We start from the raw sequence: 22171 nt of genomic DNA, 5'->3' as shown, positions 1-22171 counted from the left end.
ATGATACCATTGACTTGGCATGTGTGAGCACCTCCACTCACCATAATCGCCCAGTTCCTACCCAAGCGATTAAGAAAAATTATTAGTTTCTATTTTGATTTTCAACATATCATATAAAGTAGTGATGACATCTAAAGTTACTTACTTTTCCCCCTCGGGTCGAATCAGCGGGCGTCTCTCACGAGGTATCGGTCGCTGAGGGAGGCTCGCGGGACCTCGCAAGTAGACGCTCGACGAACTAGAGGAAGCAGAACCCCCTGCTATCACCTCCTCCTCATCGTCCTCCTGCGCGTCCTCCTGTGCCTCCTTGGCGTCCTCTTGGGGCACCTGCTCCTCCTCCTCCTCACGCAATAGGGCGGCAGGTGACGGCTTCCTCCTATGGCTGCTCCTCCTCCTACTCTCGCCCGGTGCAGCGGTGCTTGTCCTTCGGTACAAGGACGTTAGCTTCCTCATCCCACCGCCCACCATCTTTGTTCAATCACCTGCAATTAAAAAGAGTAAAACAATAAGCACAGATAAACAAGAAGTACTTAGAAAGAGATGCAAAATAAACAAAATTTCGGCAGCACCTCCCCTGCATGGTGAGGTTTCCAAAACCTACAAGAAAACCAACGGCACGATGGCCGACATGCACATATATATGAACGGCACGATGTCTGACATGCACAAGATTATATAAGGAACACCTAGCAACGTAATCAGGATAAGCAAGGATCAGGGATTACAAATTCAGGATCTTTATCCCATTACTAATATATGTACACGAAGGAACACCTAGCAATGTAACAAATGAACTGAAATCTTGAAAAGAGCGAGGTAGTGTCTAATATTTCTATAACACATATAAGCAAGAATGTATGAGTTAGTTTAGTGACCTTTGGGAAGTTATACATTGTTCAATACACAAGGGAAATCAAAGTCCCTAATTTTTATCCTTTATTTCTAGGAGACAAACATGCATAGGAATGATGATGTATAACAAAGTATTTTGCTCAAGTTAAAATGCTCAGTTAAACGAAATTGCCAGGTGCTAACTACTGACCAGATATTCCATAAGCTATATTAATTTATGACAAACATCAATCCATGCATCCACAATCCATCCATGCTAAACCTCAGGTCTTACGGAAGGCGATCACCACGACTAAGACAGTGCTTACGGAAAAAAGAGGGTCGCCACCACGACCGAGATGGCCAGATGCGGGTCGCCGCTGCTGCGGGGCCGCGCCGCGCCCCAGCGGCGTTGCTGCGGTGCCACTGCAGGAGCGCGCGAGGGCGAAGGCGCCGTTGCTTCGGCGGCCTCCTTCTTCCTCCTCCTCTCTTTCTCCTCCTCCTCCGGCGGTGCGGCGCAGGGGGCGGCGCTGGCACGAGCGCGCGGGCAGGGGCAGCACTGGCGCGGGTGCACGGGCGCGCGGGCGGGGGTGGCAGCGGCGCTGGCGCGGGCTAGCGCGTGTGTGTGTGCGTGTGTGCGGTTTGTGTGGGCCGGCCCAGTCGACGGGGTTAAATCCCCCCTTTGCCGAGTGCCCCCGATCTGGCACTCGGCAAAGTATTTTTTTAATTTTTTTAATTCTCTGTCGAGTGCCACCTAGCTTGACACTCGACAAAGAGGTTTTTTTTTTAAAAAAAATCTTTGCCGAGTGCCCCCGATCTGGCACTCGGCAAAGTATTTTTTTTTATTTTTTTTTAAATTCTTTGCCATGTGCCACCTAGCCTGGCACTCGGCAAAGAGGGATCCTTTGCCGAGTGTCTTCTCCTGACACTCGGCAAAGCGGTGGTTTTTTTTTACCTCCAAACTTTTTCTGCCGTCCTCATACAATACCTAGTACTCCATGTTCCAATGTGGCACATTTCTTGGGATTTTTCTATATTTCTTTAATTTATTTCATTTAATTGAATTTTCTTGGATAATTCAAATTATAACCGCTAGTCATTCGAATAATAAAAAAATGAATGGAAAAATGATATTCATGTTATTTAGTATAATGTGAGGCTGTATCCAGGAACAAACCACCAATTTCGAACATCTTGTTCACGAAACATGACCACGAACTTGCGGTCGAGTTATTTTTAAATTCTATAAAAAGCAAACGAAGTCCGAAAATCATGAAACTTGTCAAGATATCATGATATCATATGTGGAGGCTGTGATAAAAAATTGAGGAGGTTTCGCGCAAGTTTGTCACGTACGATGGTTACCACCTCGTCGGCCTCTTCACGAAATCATGAAACTTCTTCGGAGATTCTTCGGTTTGCAAGCATCGTACATGACAACTTGCGTGAAACCTTCTCAAATTTTTATCACAGACTCCACAAATGATATCATGACATCTTGACAAGTTTCATGATTTTCGGACTTCGTTTGCTTTTTATAGAATTTAAAAATAACTCGACCGCAAGTTCGTGGTCATGTTTCGTGAACAATATGTTCGAAATTGGTGGTCTGTTCCTGGATACGGCCTTACATTATACTAAATAATATGAATATCATTTTTCCGTTCATTTTTTTATTATTCGAATGACTAGCGGTTATAATTTGAATTATCAAAGAAAATTCAATTAAATGAAATAAAATAAAGAAATATAGAAAAAGTCCGAGAGATGTGCCACACTGAAACATGGAGTACAAGGTATTGTATGAGGACTGCAGAAAAAGTTTGGAGGTCAAAAGTGGAAAAAATATGGTTTGCCGAGTGTCAAAAAATGACACTCGGTAAATCACCGCTTTGCCGAGTGTCAGGAGAAGACACTCGGCAAAGGGTTAACGGGGGTTGCCGGCCGTTAACGACGGCGGCCCTTTGCCGAGTGTTCTGGTTTGCCAAGTGCCCGACATTCGGCAAACCACCTCTTTGCCGAGTGCCAGTTGTTTGCCGAGTGCTTTCTCTCTGGCACTCGGCAAACATTATTTTTGCCGAGTGCCTGATAAAAAACACTCGGCAAAGTCTGGAACACTCGGCAAAGAAACCGTCTCCGGTAGTGTATACAAATAAGACAAAAGCTATCAACCAAAAGGTACATGCTAGTGGTTGAGAACCTCGACGAGCCCATCAACCCCATCAATACTGATGCTTTGACAGAGGGCTTATGGCTTCCTCCTCCTCATTGGGCATCATCTTTCTGGCTCGTATCCACCACCTCCCAAATAATGGCTGTGTCGTCAAATCTTTTACTGGGGATGATATACTGATTCTTACACTATACTCCCTGAAACAAGCGGCCAAGTGCGGTTGGCCAGCAGGAGGATGGGCATCGAGTGGCTATCCAGTGCTTTCACTATGCCACCATGCTGCTCGTTCCCCACAGTTCCAATAATGTTGATAATAATCCACCAGATCAGTTTGCTGTCCCGGATGACGTCATTAACTCAGACAAGTTGATCCGCCATTGGGCTTCGCGAGGCATCCTTCCTGTCATCAGAAAGCAAGGCATCCCGGATACTGCTGACAGCAAGTACAACGGCGACGGCGATGACATATATCAAGTTGGGAATGTCATTCTAGAGGCTTTCGGTGAGTATTCGTTGCTGCACCTGCCTTCTTCTCCAGCAAAACAAGGTATGAAGCCACCAAGACAGCTGCGCACTTCTTAGCATATCATGGCCTCATAGCAGAGCACCTCAAATTGGATGCACTCTGCGAGGATAATAATCAACTCGACCTGTTGGAGTGCACACAGTGGATCTCACATGTGGGTGACCAAGGATGGTGTTTAAGCAGAGAGTGGCTGAGACGACAGGGATCCAGCGGCCCAACGCACTAATTATAGAGCATTGCTCACAGCACTCAAAGCTGTTCATGAAGCTTGAATCCGATCATTTCTTTGCCAAGCTCCCCTGTCTTCGTCTTCTTGATCTCTCATATGTTAGATAATCTATTCTTTCCGTGTATGAACGCGTGGCAGGAGAAGGCGGCGCCGAAAAAACCCCCTGCTGTGGTACTGTAGCCGCTGCAGAGGCAGGCGCCGAATGGCTCACCTGCTGTACTGTGGCCATATGCAGGGGCAGACGTCAGAGTCAGCCCGGCTGTGTTATCTAGTCACTGTTGCAGCAGGATAACTGTACTAGGACTAGATGGGTAGAGTTGTATATATAGTTTGCCACTGCAACTCAACAAAGAGAGTTCAGATTTGCCATCTCGTATACAGGGTTCCGGCTAACGCTGGTGTCTCTACTGTGTGTATTATGTTCTCCCTTCTTCTAGCTCTAGCCATAGTGTGTGGTAGCACAACGTCTGTTGTGGTTGGCACGGCTAGTGGGTGCTCGGCAACGCTAGCGGGTGCTCGGCAAGACCGGTGAGTGGTCGACTCACCTGAGCCGATGATCCTGTCGGCCAACAAGTGGTATCAGAGCCGTACAAGCGCCCTCGCCGGACTAACCGCTGACGATGACGAACGGTTCGGAGATGGGCGACAACAGTGGCACTACTGTGGTTGCCTAGCCACGACAGGAGGTCGTTGTTCACACGGTGCAGGAGGTCAGCGGCACTAGTTGGCCGACGCTGACTCGCACCAACTATAGAGAGTGGTCGGTGACCATGAAGGTCAAGCTCAGAGCTCAACAGCTCTGGAATGCTGTTGACAAGGCACCGACAATGAGGAAGATGGCATGTTAGCGTTGGAGGCTATCCTCGCTGCTATATCGGCGGAGTACAGGGAGTCGTTAGGGGCGAAAAGCTCTGCTAAGGAGGCATGGGAGACTATTGCGGTGATGCGCGTCGGTTCCGACCGCGCAAAGAAGGCGACAGCCCAGCTTCTGAAGCAGGAGTACGCCAACCTCAAGTTCAAGGGTGGTGAATCGGTGGAGGATTTCTCCCTCCGCCTGCAGACGCTCATCAGCAAGCTGAAGAGCCACGGCGTCACCATCGACGAAGAGGAGGCGGTCTCCATGTACCTGCACTCCATGCCGGCAAAGTACATCCAGATCGCTCTCTCCATAGAGACGATGCTGGACTTGTCCACCTTCACAGTTGATGATGTGACAGGCCGTCTGCGGGCAGTGGACGAGCGCCTGGAGCAGGCGACAGCAACGAAGGACAGCGGCAAACTGCTGCTGACAGAGGAGGAGTGGGCTGCTCGGAGGAACTCCGAGGTAGCCTCCTCCAGCCATGGTGGCGATGGCAAGCGCCGTGTGGGGGTATTAACCCCTATACCCTTACGGCTAGGATTGGGCCGGCCCGGATCAGGGGGTCCGGTCCACTAGAAGACGACGTGCGGCCCGGCCAACCTTTTCGGAATCCCGCGCAATGAATCAAGACAGATTTGGAGATCAAGCAAGATCCTGGTCGGTTAGAATAGGAATCCTTATCCGGGCACCTATGGCAATTGTAACTGGCTAGGATTAGTTTCCAGATCTGTAACCCTGCCCCCGGACTATATAAGGCGGGCAGGGGACCCCTCTAAAAAACATCTCTCATTGACATACAGCAATATGATCAGACGCAGGGCGTAGGTATTACGCCTTTACGGCGGCCGAACCTGGATAAAACCTTGTGTCTGTCTTGCGTTACCATCTTGTTTGTTTCTTGCGCATCTGTCTGCCGATAATCTACTACCTTGGGCATACCCCTAGGTAGACTGCCGACCATATTTCATCGACAGTGGCGTGCTAGGTAGGGGGTATGCGTACTGCTCTCCAGGCGAACAAGGTGGTCATCACCCCGGTTCCATGGCTACGCCGAACGGCCTCACGTTCACCATCGGCCAGATCACCTGGACCACCGGCTTCGACGACTTCATCACTATGATCCCAGAGGAGGTGCGGGTTCAATCTGCGCCGACCACTGCTTCACCTGCATCGGCTACGGCTCCGACCATGGAGGATCTGGCCCCGACCACGGTGGATCTGGCTCCGACCACGGTGGATCTGACTCCGACAACGCCAGCGTCGTCTTCAGCCACGCCGACAACCCGTCGTCCGCTTCCTTGCTACAAACGGAGGCAGATCGACAACACCGACTTGCTCGACTCCATCGATCGGGTCGGCACCAAACTTGTCGAAACCCTGGCTCTAGTAAGTTCGATTCAAAGTCAACCTAATGAGCAGGTAACTACGACCCACAACAGATCTACCCGACCAGCTCGGGCCAGTCGTCCTGCACGATTCGGTATGGATCTCGTGGTCACATCTACTCCTAAAGGACGCTCCATCCGTCGTCGGCCAGCCCCTGCGATGGGTCTCTGGCTCTCCGAGTATGAAGCCTCGATGGAAAACCACCAGGTCCAGCCCTATGGCCTGTGCAACTTCGTCAACTTGGTCAGAATTGAGGATTATCAAGAAGGATCGGTCCACACAGTTCAATAGGGTGGCTCAAGCTCCTCGTTCGGCATCGCATCTAATGCCTCCGTTCACACCGAGCTCCAGCATCATGACGATGAAGGCGTTGAATACGATCTAGATACCCCAGACCACGCCCTAGGAATCCCGCAATTCCTATCCTTCCCACCAAGGCGAGAAGACTTGATCAATGTCGTCAGTAATGACGAACCGCCGGCGGTCGGCGAAACAGAACAAGAAAGGCTAGCACGCGAAGCACGCAATATTGACCGGTTTAATCGCCGACAAATTGAAGCCGGGGCAGAAGAGGAGGCTCGACGCATAAGGGTCCAGCCACGCGACCTTAACAATGCTTTTGACAGGGTGGGGGACAAGCAGGTCTTCAGGACTCCAAGCGCCAACGTAGCTGTTGCTATGGCGACGATGCAACGACTACCCAACACCCCGGAAACTCAGGCAGTTCGCGATGACATACAAGCTTACCTGACGGCTGCTATGGCCTAGACCGCAGAGATTGTAAATCAAGCTCGGGCTCCATCCATCTCAGTCGAATCAAGCCACAGCCGCCAGTACTCAAGTCGCTCACAGCCACCCAACCAACATGGCTCACGCAACAATGACCCATCAGACAACTGTCAAGGCGGAAACGGTGGCCATGATGGTGGTCGGGACGACAACCGCCGTCGGGAGGGCAACCACCGCGACGTTCGGGACAACAACCGCCGAGACAACCGCGATAATTGCCGTGATAACCACGGTCACAGGGTTAATCAGGATGGCAACCGAGATCGCCGTGATGGCAATAACGATCTCCACCATTACCTCAGAGGACGCGATCTGCGTAATCGCATCAACCAAAGAGCCAACGATCGTGCATCCGACGAAAGCTATCGCCGTATGGAATATGATACTGCCCACGGCCCTCCGGGTTTGAAGCAGTTTACTCCACACCTTCGCCAAGTCATATGGCCCAAGAACTTCAAGCTCGAAAAACTTCAGAAGTACGACGGCTAGGAGAACCCCGAATTATGGGTCATGCTCTATGAAACTGCATGCAGATCAGCCATGGCTGACGAGCATATCATGTCTAACTACTTCCCAGTCGCTGTTGGCCATGTAGGTCACTAATGGCTGGTCAGCTTGCCGACGAACTACTTTGATTCTTGGCAAGAGCTCAAGCAAGCCTTCATCGACAACTTCATTGCTACTTGCGAGCAACCCGGCAACAAATATGATCTGCAGTGGATTCGAGATCGGAAAGATGAGCCACTGTGCGAGTACGTCCGGCATTTCTCGGAGATGCGCATCAATGTCCCGTCAATCTCCGACAACGAGGCAATCGAGGCTTTCATCACTGGCCTCCACTTCCATGACGCCCTAAGGGACAAGCTCCTCCGCAAGAGACCTGAATCAGTCACAGCGCTCCTAGCCACTGCTAAGAAATATGCGGACGCCGACGATGCCAAAAAGATAATTATCAAAGAAGCAGCAAGGGTTCCACGCTCCGACCACCTCCCGCACCGTGACGACTACCACGGCAACCGTGGTCGAGTCAACAATTTTGACCGCCGCAACCAGCGCAACGACTCCCGCGACCACCGCGACCAACGTAATCAGCGGCGTAACCACCGTGACGATTACAGGGGCAAGCGTGCTCGGGAAGATGACGGTGAGGTCAACACCATTAAAAAAGGTGGCGGACGTCGTAACTACGAAGAAGACTACACCAAAGCATTGAAAGGGCTCTGCCAACTCCATCCCAAGTCAAACCATACCATGGAGAATTGCCACGTTCTCAAGTCTATCTACACGCGTCAACAGGCTCCAAATACATCCGACAAGCCTAATGACGTAGGGGAACAACACAACAAAGACAACGACGATGAAGACGCAGATCCCCGTCACAAGTACGTCAAGCCAACCGATCGCGTGCACACCATCATTGGAGGCAAAGTGTCCATTGAGGCCAAACGAGAACGCAAGCTGCTCGCCCACGCTTTCTTGAACGTGGCCAACACCGACAACCTCATCACCGATCTGTGGCTCCCTCCTTGGTCTAACCGCGAGATCTCCTTCAGCAGAAAGGACCAATGGGCTGCAATACCTGAACCAGGATGTTTTCCCCTGGTCCTCGATCCTTGTATCAACAAGGTTCAGTTCGACAGAGTGTTGATTGACGGTGGCAGCTCCATCGATATACTGTTCAAGAACAGTCTGCCGGCCCTGAAGATAACCCAGGCGGATCTCAAGCCATACGAGGCATAGTTCTGGGGTGTTCTCCCTAGACAGAGCTCTACACCTCTCGGGCAAATCACGCTACCTGTGCAGTTTGGGACCCCGGACCACTTCCGCACTGACTACGTTAACTTCGTGGTCGCTGACTTCGACGGCACCTACCATGCTATCCTTGGTCGACCATCGCTCACCAAGTTCATGGCCATACCTCATTACAGGTATTTGGTGCTCAAGATGCCTACTGAGAAAGGAGGTCTAACTCTCAAGGGCAACGTATACGCAGCTTATACCTGCGAGGACGATAGCTTCAAAATAGCAGAGGCTCACGACCTCTCTATTCGCATGGCTGAGACTATGCTCGACTCCAAGAAGACCTCAGCCGACCACCTGGAGATCCCAGAGCTCGAGGCTCCATGCAAGAACATCAAGTCCAAGGAGCACAAGGTGCTCCAGCTGGTCAACGGTGATCACAGCAAAACAGCCCTTATCGGGGCCAACCTGGATCCCAAATAGGAAGACGCGCTTGTCAGGTTCTTGAGGAGCAACGTGGATGTGTTCGCATGGAAACATGCTGACATGCCCAGTGTACCTCGGAACTTGATCGAGCACTCCTTGAATGTCAACGGCAAGGCCAAACCTATCAAGCAGAAGCTACGATGGTTCGCTCGCGACAAGAAGAAGGCGATTAGGGTAGAAGTTACACGGCTTTTGGCAGCCGGATTTATCAAAGAAGTGTATCATCCGGAGTGGTTAGCCAACCCGGTTCTTGTACGCAAAAAGAATAATGAATGGAGAATGTGCGTTGATTACACTGATCTCAACAAACACTGCCCTAAGGACCCCTTCGGCTTACCTCGCATAGACGAGGTCATAGATTCAACCGCCGGTTGCGAGCTGCTTTCCTTTCTCGATTGCTACTCTAGTTATCACTAGATCGCTCTCAAAAAGGATGACCAGATCAAGACATCTTTTATCACGCCTTTCAGCGCCTACTGCTACATGACCATGTCGTTCGAGCTCAAGAACGCCGGGGCTACCTATCAGCGCGCCATACAGGACTGCCTCAAAGATGAGATAAAAGATGACCTCGTCGAGGCTTATGTTCATGATGTAGTTGTCAAGACCAAGGAAGCACATACCCTTGTTGACGACCTGGCACACACCTTTGCAGCCCTTAATACATTCTAATGGAAGTTAAACCTGAAGAAGTGCATCTTTGGTGTTCCTTCTAGTATATTGCTTGGCAACGTCGTCAGTCACGACGGCATACACCCTAACCCGGAGAAAGTCAAAGCTGTCTTAGACATGAAGCCGCCCAAAAAGGTGAAGGATGTCCAGAAGCTTACCGGATGCATGGCTGCCCTCAGTCATTTCATATCAAGATTAGGAGAGAAAGGACTACCATTTTTCAAGCTGCTCAAAGCATCCAAGAGTTTTGAGTGGTCAGAGGAAGCAGACGTTGCCTTCACACAGCTGAAACAATACCTTACATCACCTTCGGTCCTCACTGCTCCTAGAGAAGATGAAACTCTCCTACTTTATATTGCAGCAACTAATCGGGTGGTCTCCATTGCCATGGTGGTCGAGCATGATGAGCCTGGCCACGCCTACAAGGTACAGTGACCAATCTATTTCATCAGTGAGGTACTCAATGAATCCAAGATCAGGTACCCACAGATTCAGAAACTGATCTACGCCATACTGATAACATCCCAAAAGTTGAAACATTACTTCGACGGATATCGTGTGGTGGTCATGACCGAGTACCCTCTGGGAGACATCATTCGCAATAAGGATGCGAACGGGCGCATCATCAAATGGGCAATGGAGCTATGCCCTTTCTCCTTGGAATTTGCAAGTCGTACTACAATCAAGTCTCAGGCACTCGTCGATTTCATCGTCGAGTGGACAGATTTAAGCACACCTGCCTCTCAGGGGCCCGATGAGTATTGGAAGATGTACTTCGATGGCTCTCTCAACATTAACGGTGCAGGAGCAGGAGTCCTTTTCGTGTCACTATCCAAGGAGCAGCTCCGGTACATCCTCAGGATTTATTTCCCAGCATCAAATAATGCCGCCGAGTACGAAGCATGCCTACATGGTATGCGCATTGCGGTCGAGCTCGGTGTCAAACGTCTCTATGTTTACAGAGACTTGGCTCTGGTCATCAACCAACTCAACAAGGATTGGGACACGACCAGTGAAAAGATGGATGCATACTGTAAATCGATCAGAAAGCTGGAAGGCAAGTTCTACGGCATCGAGTACGCACACGTGGTCTGAGACAAAAATCAAGCAGCAGATGCGCTATCAAAGTTAGGATCATCCCGAGCCAAAGTCCCACATGGTGTATTCATTCAAGACCTGCTCACGCCTTCTATCGAAGAGGAAGACCCCCACGGTCGACAAGCTTCCAGACCAGCTATTGGTGGCTACGGTTCTAGCGTCAAGCACCACTGAGCTACCTCCGACCACCAATGAGCCCGACTAGAGAGTACCTTTCATCAAGTACCTGACAGATGGTAGCAGTTACACTGATCGGACAGAAAATGAATGCCTGATGCGTCGCAGTAAGCAATACCTGCTCGTCGATGGCAAATTATGGCGCAAGAACGCAAAGGAGGAAATCTTGATGAAGTGTATAACCCAGGAGGATGGCATACATCTCCTGGACCAAATCCCCTCTGGCTCTTGTGGCAACCACGTGGCCTTGAGAACGCTGGTTGGCAAGGCTTTCCGAGTAGGGTTCTATTGGCCGTCAGCTATATCCGATGCAGAGAAGCTAGTCCGCCATTATGAGGGTTGTCAGTTCTTCGCCAAGAGAATCCACGTACCATCACACGAGATCCAGACAATACCAGCCTCTTGGCCCTTCGCATGCTGGGGACTGGATATGATCGGGCCCTTCAAACCGACTCTTGGGAAATTCACATGTGTCTTTGTGCTGATTGACAAATTTTCTAAGTGGATAGAGTACATGCCTCTGGTACAGGCATCTTCGGAAAAGGCTGTCATGTTCATCGACCAGGTCATCCACCGCTTCGGCATACCCAACAGCATCATCACTGATCTGGGTACTCAGTTCACTGGGAACGCTTTTTGGGACTTCTACGATGAAAGGAGCATAGTAGTAAAGTATGTCTCGGTGGCGCATCCTAGAGCTAATGGACAGGTCGAGCGAGCAAACGGTATGATCTTGGATGCACTGAAGAAGAGGATGTATAGAGAAAATGACAAGGCTCCCGAAAGATAGCTCAAAGAGTTACCAGCCGTGGTCTGGGGCCTCAGAACCCAGCCCAGTCGCAATACTGGCGTATCACCATACTTTATGGTTTACGGCGCTGAGGCAGTGCTCCCAGCAGATATAGCCTTCAGATCAGCACGGGTAGAGAACTTCGACGAAGACAAGGCCAATGAAGCACGGGAGCTAGAAGTGAATAGTGTAGAAGAGAAGCGGCTCGATTCTTGCGTACGTATAGCCAAATGCCTTGCTGTTTTGTGCAGGTACTACAACAAGAACGTTAAGGGGCGGTTCTTTGTGGTCGGGGACTTGGTCCTGAAGTGGAAGACGAATCAGGCTGGTGTCCACAAACTTGCAACTCCATGGGAAGGGCCCTTCATGATCAAGGAAGTTATGCGACCTACGTCTTACAGGTTAGCTCACCTAGATGGTACAGACGTACCCAATTCATGGCACATTGACAAGCTTAGGCGTTTCTATGCTTAACTGCTAAGATATGTACTCCTCTTGTACTTTCGATTTAATTCAATAAAGCTACTATGATTTCCTCGGCCACTCTAATGTGTCACTTCGAAGTCTGGTTATTCTAACTTAACCAGTCAAAACCGACCACCATTCCTTCCCGGGTTTTCAGAGCAGGTCCTGTCTCCGGTTCCTCCCAACGTGTGCATGGGATCTGCTCTCTACGCTACGGGTGATCGGCAGGTCCCCTCTGGTTTGATTTGTCTGCATCTACGTGTGCACAGGCTACGCTCCTCACACTCGGACCACATGACAAACCAGGGCCATACAAAACTATCAGGATGACGTGTCGACTAAACTGGTACAACTAAACAGAATGCTAACATGTTCTCACATAGTGACACCAACGCGAGATTCAAGCTTAAATACGTTTTCCACAAAACAAACAAGCTTATGATGATATACAGTTACGTTATTACAAGCTTGCCTGAAAAGGTCTAAGTTTACAATAACACAACTACATCTTCTTCTACAGCTATAGCCTATACTATTGGCTGGTCGGGTTACGCGGCACCTGCTGCTCGCTAGGCCTGACATTGTGCTCGAGTCCCGGGGACTCTTATACTGGTCGAGCTGAAGAAGATGGCCTCGCCGATGCCTGGCTAGTCGAGACCGCAGGCTTCGCCGGTTGGCTCAAAACTGATGGCGTTTCTAGCTGACTTGTTGATGGCGTACCCTGTACAGGTGCTGTCCCGCCTCCACACAGGTTAATGTCGCTAATTATTTTTGCCGACAAGTCCAGCTGGGCCATCCGAAGCTCCTCAGCCTTGTCTGGATCTACCTCCTTCTGGTATCCAGCCTCCAGGTGCTTGAGATCGATCAAGGGGTAGTGAGCATGTACCATGCTTAGCACATGTGCGCCTGTGTACTCACCTGCCACTTTCACGAACTCTTGGAACCATCCCCATGCCTTTCGGCATCTATCGACCAGTCCGAGCTGCGGCGTCCTTGGCACTTCCTTTGTAAGCGCTGGGTCGATAAGGTTGAGGACTGGCAAAATGCCCACTGCCACATCCTAGCACCGGTTTTTCCATGTGTCCCGATCCTCGATGATCTCTTGGCATCGCGCCTTCCAGTCGTCACGATCTTTCATCACGGCTTCCAGATGCTTCTTGGCATTGACTTTTAAAACTGCAAACCACACAAGACATTAAAACGTCATACCACGACAAGATAAGGTGGGAAACAAAAGTGAGCAAAGGGGTCTGGAACACTTACTTTTCAGTTCCTCTTTCATCTTGGTCATGTGGTCCCGGAGCTGTGACTGGTCGTGCGCCAGTTTCCTGTTGTCCTCCTTCAAGCGATCACATTCTATGACCGCACGACTATTCTCCTCTCGGAGATGGACTACTTCGGTTTCTAAGCCTGCACTACGGCTGTTACTACCAACAACGCAACAACACTTGTCATACAATCATTGTGATAAAGTAACTACTTACTTGTTTTTTCCTACTCTTTGTTACTGAGCTGGATGACCAGGTTCTGGTTCTGCGCCTCTTGCTCCATCCTCTCATGGTTGGCGGCTTCAAGTTGGTGGCACAAGCGTTCCACTTTGGCTACCAATTCTTTATTGCTTGCTGTGATCCCCTCAATCTGGTCGAAGCATTTCTTGCGGTACCTTACGGTCTTCATTAAGTCATGCATGCAAAAAGCTAAGTAAGACAGTATGACTAGATGGTAAGATCTAGTGGTCAAGCAAAGCATACCTGGACTTCCATCACCAGTCGTTTCACCGCCCGTTCAACTTTCATGGTCTCTTTGACCTCTGGGATTTCCTCATGAACAACCCATTGGTTGTTCCGCCAGCGCGACACATATACATGTTGTCGTCTGTCCTGTGGACGGCCCAGGACCACTTCTACTTCGTCCTCTTTGGCCTCTTCTTCGGGTATCGATGCTCCAGAGTTGGCAGCTTCTGCGATCACTATAGCCTTCCCACGGGCTACAGCATCGATAAACGTGCTCTGTGCTCTTGCCTCCGTCCGCTGCTCCTCGGTCTGACCCGTTACCCTAGGTGCTGAAGTGTCGCCCTCAGCAGGGTTAGTGCTCGGAGCACTTGCGCTTGGCTCGGCTCTTCTCTCGACCCCCTGCTCGGGGATTGTTGTCTGACCGCCTATGGTCTGAGGCTCCGGTGGACCTTCTGCTATGTTTTCCTCCATGGCCGGCTGCTGCGTAGTCTTCTCTGCAACTGTTGCTGGAGCCACGCTGCTCCCGGCTAGTTGGTCCGGATTTTTGGTGGACGCCGACCTAGTACATCCAAGATAAGTTCAGAAGGCAACCATAGTCAATAAAAATTGCAAGCTTACATCAAAGTTACAAATACTTACATGTTGGAAGCACGGAATGATGTGGCAAAGGCACGTCTCTTCGGCCGTGCCTGTTCCACATGCTGTGCAGGTGACACCTGGTCTCCCTCTACATCCAGCACTGGCACCGGGGCTTGGTGCTCGACCCCTTCGCCGCTTGTCCTACGTGCTGTAGTGGTCGACGATGTGGGTTCCGACGGCACGGAGGAGCCACCTTGCTCCGTCGACTCCAGTTGCCTCCTCCTCTTTCGAGGGACGAGTCGAAAGATGTCTGCATCCTTTGTTTCATCATCTGACAATGTAAAGATCGCCTGACGACGCTTGCTGGCCACCGGCCGCTTACCAGCAGCTCTAGCCGCTGCCTCCTCCCCAACTCCGAGCACGGCCCAGTCGATGTCTTCGATCTCGGCGCTGGTCTAGGCGGTTGGACCGACAACTTGTGGCCAATCTACACCAGGGGGTGGAGACACGAACACTGTTGCTCTATCCCGACCATTAATCTAGGAAACACAAAGGAGATAACACAGTAAGTTTCTGTTACAACATAAAACTACGGGGGCAAGGCAGGATGATTTACCTTTGGGGGAGGTCGAGCGAGCTTGAAAGCGTGCTCGATGTCGCTCAATCTGACATAATTTGGATCAGCTAAGTTAAATAGCTCTCCAATTCTAGCTCTGACTTCGATCTTGTCAAGCGCCTCTTGTCTTGTCCTCGTTGGGTCTGCGCTACCTTGGTACTCGTAGCCGGGGTGTACCCTCCTCTGGCAGGGCTGGATCCTTTGGCTAATGAAGTTCCCGACCACGCTCGGACCGTCCAGTTTCTTCCACGGGATCATCCCAAGTAGTTCTGGGATATGTTCTAGGTGCTCGGGCTTCTCCGACCAGCTGGTCCTCTTCTCCGGAATGAACCCCACGTCGCACAGAGTGATCGTGTTCGGCTCTTTGCGGATGTAGAACTACTTCTTGTACCAGTCGTCAAGCGACGTGTTCCAAGGGCAGTGCAGGTACTGGGCCTTCATCCCGTCATGAAGGTTGAGGTACACACCTCCGGCTATCTTCGAGCCGCCGCTTCCTTTCTTCCGCAGATAGAAAAGATGGCGAAAGAAGTCGAAATGGGGCTGGAAGCCGCCATATGCTTCGCAAAGATGAATGAAGATGGAGACAAGAAGAATCAAGTTGGGATGTAGATTGCAAATCCCAATCTCGTCATACAGACAGAGCCCCTGAAGGAAAGGGTGCACTGGAACCCCAAAACCTCGCTTGAAGAAATCTTCAAAAACCACAATCTCACCTGGTTGTGGATCGGGGTACCCGTCGCCCTCCGGCGCGCGCCATCCCGCGAGTTCCTTGTTGTGGAGTACTCCCATGATGACGAGATCTTCGATGGTCTGCTCGTTGCTTCTTGACTTCCACCACTCCTTCGCCATGACTCTGGCTTTCTTCTGGGCGTCACTTTTCGCCATGAATCTGGCCTTGTTGATGAAAACGAATACGGTGGAGGGGTGGTTGGTGATGATTTTGGAGGTATTAGGGTTGGCAAGAGGAAGAAGAAGGCTACGGCGGCGAATGGTAATTGGGCTCTGTAAAAAGTAACTTACCAATTCTATACTATATTTAACCAAGAGTTCCGCTGTTTCATCTGCCCGAGATTCTTGGGAGATGTGCGCACGCACCGCAGACGGTTGTTTTCACAACCTCGAGATCTATGCCAATATATGCGCCTCTTCGTTACCAGTGTGAGAGGGCCCACACTGACACACCTCCTTATAGGTGCCAAGTGAATGTTTGCTTGAAAGGACAAGAAGGCAGTATGATGTGCTATACCTGTCTACTTTTTTGACCAGACATGTCAGATTGGACTTGACAGAGTAAGAAGATAAATAAATATACCAAATAATAGTACAAGTGGCATTTGGTTCTTCGCCGCACGTATCGTGCTCAGGGACTGCCCAGACCACTATCGTACTCGGGGACTGCTCTGACCACTACCGTGCTCGGGGACTGCTCCGACCACAGCTTGGAGACCGCTCTCCTCGGCTACATGTGATTTGTACTCACATACAGTCGAGAGGCCTTTATTTAGACCTTGCTACAAGGCTTATACTTCGCCTTCCAGCAAGCTCGGGGACTACATCGGTACGATGCACCTGCCGGTGCATCTCGTATTGCTTGTACGACGATTGGATTCTTAACTTCAGTGGAAATTCTTTTTAGACCCTGGCACCACGTGCCTACGTCACCTACTACCAGGCTCGGGGACTAAGTGGGCACACTTCACCTTGCGGTGAATGTGTTTATTTAATCGACCCCTACGCTTTGACTGATTGCCAGAATTATTACTGTCCAAGGGTCACTTACATTTCTTTTCAGAAATACAAGTGGGCACACTTGATAAGGAAAGAAATCTTTTTCTTTTTTCTTTTAGAGCACCATGCATTCTTTGGACAACCAGAATCTTCGACTATAATCGTGGTCTACTGCTCTCTGTTCTGACCAGAATGCTGGCACATTCGATTGGTTAATATTTCAATCAGTTGGAGATGACATGAAGGCGGATCGCATTAGTCGAAGGAGATCGAACGGCGTGTCGCAGCATAATGCATGGTGCTCGGGCACTAGCTGTGGGGGTATTAACCCCTATACCCTTACGGCTAGGCTTGGGCCGGCCCGGATCAGGGGGTCCGGTCCACTAGAAGACGACGCGCGGCCTAGCCAACCTGTTCGGAATCCCGCGCAATGAATCAAGACAGATTTGGAGATCAAGCAAGATCCTGGTCGGTTAGAATAGGAATCCTTATCCGGCCACCTATGGCAATTATAACTGGCTAGGATTAGTTTCCAGATCTGTAACCCTGCCCCCCGGACTATATAAGGCGGGCAGGGGACCCCTCTAAAAAACATCTCTCATTGACATACAGCAATACGATCAGACGCAGGACGTAGGTATTACGCATTTACGGCAGCCGAACCTGGATAAAACCTTGTGTCTGTCTTGCGTTACCATCTTGTTTGTTGCTTGCGCATCTGTCTGCCGATAATCTTCTACCTTGGGCATACCCCTAGGTAGACTGCCGACCATATTTCGTCGACACGCCGTGACAAGGCTTCTTCGGGGAAGAAGAAGCAGGTGGACCCCAACGCCTGACGGCGCTGCGGAAAGATGGGCCATTGAGCATGGGAGTGCCCAAATCGCAAGCAGAAGAAGAAGGCTGAAGCTCATCTGGCGCAAGCTGATGATGAGGATGAGGCCACTATCCTGATGGAGACGTTCTGTGCACTGCACGACGTCGAGGCTAAGGAGGAGGTAGAGGTGATGGCGGGCGAAGGACCTAGGAAGGCCCTGATGGCTGTCAACCTCGATGAACCACGCGCCTAAGTCCACCTCGAACGTGTGGGCGCCGACCAGGACCAGCGGTGGTATCTGGACTCTGGTGCCAGCAACCACATGACGGGCTCCAAGGAAGCCTTCTCCGAGCTCGACGACAATGTTACCGGTACGATGAAGTTTGGTGACGGCTCAAGGGTGGCTATCTGAGGGCGCGGCACCATCATCTTCAGGTGCCAGAACGGGGAGCACCGAACGCTAATGGATGTATATTACATCCCACAGCTGCGTTCCAGCATCATCAGCATTGGCCAGCTGGATGAGCGCGGTAGCGAGGTACTGATCAAGGACGGTGTCCTTAGGATTAGGGACCGGGAGCAGAGACTTCTCACCAAGGTGAAGAGGTCCCAGAACCGGTTGTACCTGCTCGACCTGAAGGTAGAGCAACCGGTGTGCCTGGCGGCAAGGCACACCGAGGAGCCATGGCTATGGCATGCCCGGTTCGGACATCTCAGCTTCAACGCGCTTGGTTGGCTGGAGAAGATGGTCCGAGGGCTACCCCACATCAAGCACAGAGGCAAGCTGTGTGACAGCTGCCTGGTCAGGAAGCAGAGGAGGTTGCCATTCTCAAAGGCGGCCAAGTATCGCGCGGGTGACGCTCTCGAGCTCGTCCACGGCGATCTCTGCGGGCCGATCACGCCAGCTTCAAGCGGTGGTTGGTGGTACTTCCTCCTGCTCGTGGATGATTGCAGTCGCTACATGTGGCTGCAACTCCTGATGAGCAAGGACGAAGCGGCGACGGCGATCAAGAAGTTCAAGATGCGCGTGGAGGCTGAGAGCGGCAAGAAGCTCCGCACGCTGAGGACTGATCGGGGTGGCGAATTTATTTCGGTGGAGTTCACTGCGTACTGCGCGGATCAGGGCGTGGTGCGACACCACATCACGCCGTACTCGCCACAATAGAATGGCGTGGTGGAGCGATGGAACCAGACGGTGGTCGGCATGGCTCGATCCATGATGAAGGCCAAGGGAATGCCGGCAAGGTTCTGGGGTGAGGCGGTGACCACTGCGGTGTTCATCCTCAACTGCGCTCCGACCAAGGCCCTGATGGGCAAGACGCCGTTCAAAGTTTGGTATGGATGGAAGCCGAGTGTGTCCTTCCTCCGGACATTCGGCTGCATCGGCCACGTCAGGAAGACGAAGCCAATCCTTACCAAGCTGGAGGATAGGAGCACACCGATGGTGTTCCTGGGCTACGCGGAGGGTACCAAGGCATACCGGCTCTACGACCCATGCGGAGACAAGGTGTTTGTCTCGTGCGATGTCGTGTTGGACGAGAAGGCAAGGCATCCCGGTTACTGCTGACAGCAAGTACAACGGCGACGGCGATGACATATATCAAGTTGGGAATGTCATTCTAGAGGCTTTCAGTGAGTATTCGTTGCTGCACCTGCCTTCTTCTCCAGCAAAACAAGGTGATGAAGCCACCAAGACTGCTGCGCACTTCTTAGCATATCATGGCCTCATAGCAGAGCACCTCAAATTGGATGCACTCTGCGAGGATAATAATCTACTCGACCTGTTGGAGTGCACACAGTGGATCTCACATGTGGGTGACCAAGGATGGTGTTTAAGCAGAGAGTGGCTGAGACGACAGGGATCCAGCGGCCCAACCGCACTAATTATAGAGCATTGCTCACAGCACTCAAAGCTGTTCACGAAGCTTGAATCCGATCATTTCTTTGCCCAGCTCCCCTGTCTTCGTCTTCTTGATCTCTCCTACACTCCAATAAAATCACTTCCTCCTTCAATCTGCTACCTCCAAGAACTCCAGTACCTTTCCCTTAGGGGCTGCTTTAACCTCACGAGTCCATTCAGCTTCCCCAACACTGAAACTACTCTCAACTTGCTCTTCTTTGATCTCTCCTATTCAAATATAAACATGTTCCATTGCGATTTCTTCTATAGCATGCCTAATCTGTGAGCACTCGTGCTTGTCATGTGCTCCAACCTTGAGGAATTGCCACCTTCAATTGCTGTATTGTCTAGTCTGAGATCATTCTCATTAATTGGCGCACTGTTGACAACCAAAAATGTCCATTTTGTGAAGTTGTTAAAATGTGAAACGGACTTCACCATTTTGCTTGGATCAGTGCTCAAACAGAACCATTAATCATTCGGATCATCCACAAGGTGCTCAGGTGTGCATAAGTGATTCCAGATTGTTTTATAGCTTCGGTTATGACACCATGAATTCAGTAAGGGCTGGAGAACTTTTGACAACTTTCTAAGTTCGAGTTACATCATGCAAGTCCACAAGCAGCAAGTTAAAGGATGAAGAGGACATGGTGATGATCAACAAGGTTCAGATGGCACCACCAGCTTACGCTGATGTAAACCGTCTGTATCTGACAGACGGAGTCTCTATGGTGTCGATGGATGACGTACCTCCCTTTCGGGTGACCAAGCGTCACGTGGAGATTCAGCTGTTGATCGGTATCCCCGTGGTCTGACATATCTTCTGACAGTCACCAAATCAATTAGCATGTTGGGTGATACTCATGTCTCCTGTCTCAGTGATCTGGGTGATTGTAGTTTCGATGAGCTAGAGGAGTGCATGCTCCGACGGTGCCATCGGATGGTGCAGGTCTTCAGTCATAACCGGGATGTACTATCTCTACAAAATGCACACATGTCTCCCGTCTCAGAAGTCTAACCCATTTCTACAGTGGTGGTGGTGGTGATAATTTCAATGCACTGAAGCACCTCTTCTTAGAGTACTGCCCGAGGTTGGAGGGCATCGTTCCACGTGATTGTGAGCTACCAAGCCTTGAGACGCTCGACATCCTGTGCTGCTATAACCTCAAGGCAATTTTCTATGAGGATACGGCTCCAGGAGCTGCCATAAGACAGTGCGTGTCTTTAATGACGCGGCGATGCAGTATCCGAAGAATGCATTTGTCTCCCATCTCAAAAGTCTCACCCATTTCTACAGCAAAACATCATTGTATTATTGTCGTCACTTCTTTGCACTTAAGCATCTGGCCCTACAGTACTGCCCGAGGTTGGAGGGCATCGTGCCAGGTGACTGTGAGCTACCAAGACTTGAGATACTGGACATCTTCTTCTGCTACAACCTCAAGGCATTTTTCTACTCCAACGGCTCTTCTTCTTCTGGTGATTACAAGCTCCCGTGTCTCCGAAGGATACGTCTCCAGGAGCTCCACCTCCGCGGCTGCTGGAGCTTGCACCACCTCCCACGCTTCCACCAACCACCAGACAAGGCCGTGGAGGTGAGCGGCGAGCAGACGTGGTGGGACAAACTGAGCAGACGACGACGCACCCCCGCACCCAGGCTTCCCTCAGATGAATGAATGAGCTACCAATGCCCAAGCGATCATGCATCCAGTTAATCGGTACGTCCGTCATATGATTTCAGTTTCCATCATTACCTATCATATATCCACCCGATCAACTTCCAATATTTATTATCAGATTTATTTATTTTGTCCATTCCACAGCAGCTAGCATCCGGAGTTGGAGTCACCCACTCTATCATCACCATGTCTGCCAGCATCTTCAGTTCCACCAACGTGTGCGCGTCTTCCAAGATTTGATTGGTTCCATGTGTTACTAGTTCGTCGCTCTCGGTGTGCAAGTACACATAGCATACCCGTACCTATGGTATTTGTTTTTCAAAATAATAAGGTTTGGTTTGTCTCGCTGGTTCATCGACCAGCCTTCCAGAAGGACAGCGCATCCAGCGGTGGCCGCTGAACCAGATTCCACTGTGTTACATATTGTATCGTGTGTTATGAGATTGCTTCATTTTTGTACAGTGACCTTGCTTGCCGTGTGAAGGTGATGTACACTATAGTAATAAGTTTGCTTGCTACAAGTACGATATATAATGTCTCAGTGACAGCTCTATCTCCACCTCCGTATGCTAAATTATTATATGTGTGCGTGTGCTTTATACGTGTTGTTGAACTTGTTGGTGCTTGATTCGTGCTTCAAATACCGAGCCGGTATTCTTTTAGTTCGCTCCATGTGGAATTATGGTGGAAGTAAAGCATGGTCACACCGTTTTAGATCTCGTCGAGAATTACAACTTTGATATAGAGCGTGTCTTTATCCAAGGTTATTTGAAAATTTTAAAAAATGGAAATTCAAAATCTGGGAACTTAATTTATATATCTGGAACCGTAAAGGATCTCAAACTAAAATTTTATAACTAAAAGTTTTAGAACTCGTCGGGCTCCACAAATTGGATAT

General features: G+C 50.4%; 1 pseudogene; it reads left to right on the top strand.

Moving 5' to 3' along the window:
• The first annotated feature begins 1190 nt into the window (after positions 1 to 1190).
• Positions 1191 to 21636, top strand: LOC136495739 (uncharacterized; annotated as a pseudogene).
• Positions 21637 to 22171: the final 535 nt, after the last annotated feature.

Source organism: Miscanthus floridulus, chromosome 12, assembly GCF_019320115.1.
Source record: "Miscanthus floridulus cultivar M001 chromosome 12, ASM1932011v1, whole genome shotgun sequence".
Classification (NCBI taxonomy): Eukaryota; Viridiplantae; Streptophyta; class Magnoliopsida; order Poales; family Poaceae; genus Miscanthus; species Miscanthus floridulus.
Note: the sequence above shows the minus strand (reverse complement) of the source record. Positions and strands in the feature narration are given on the sequence as shown.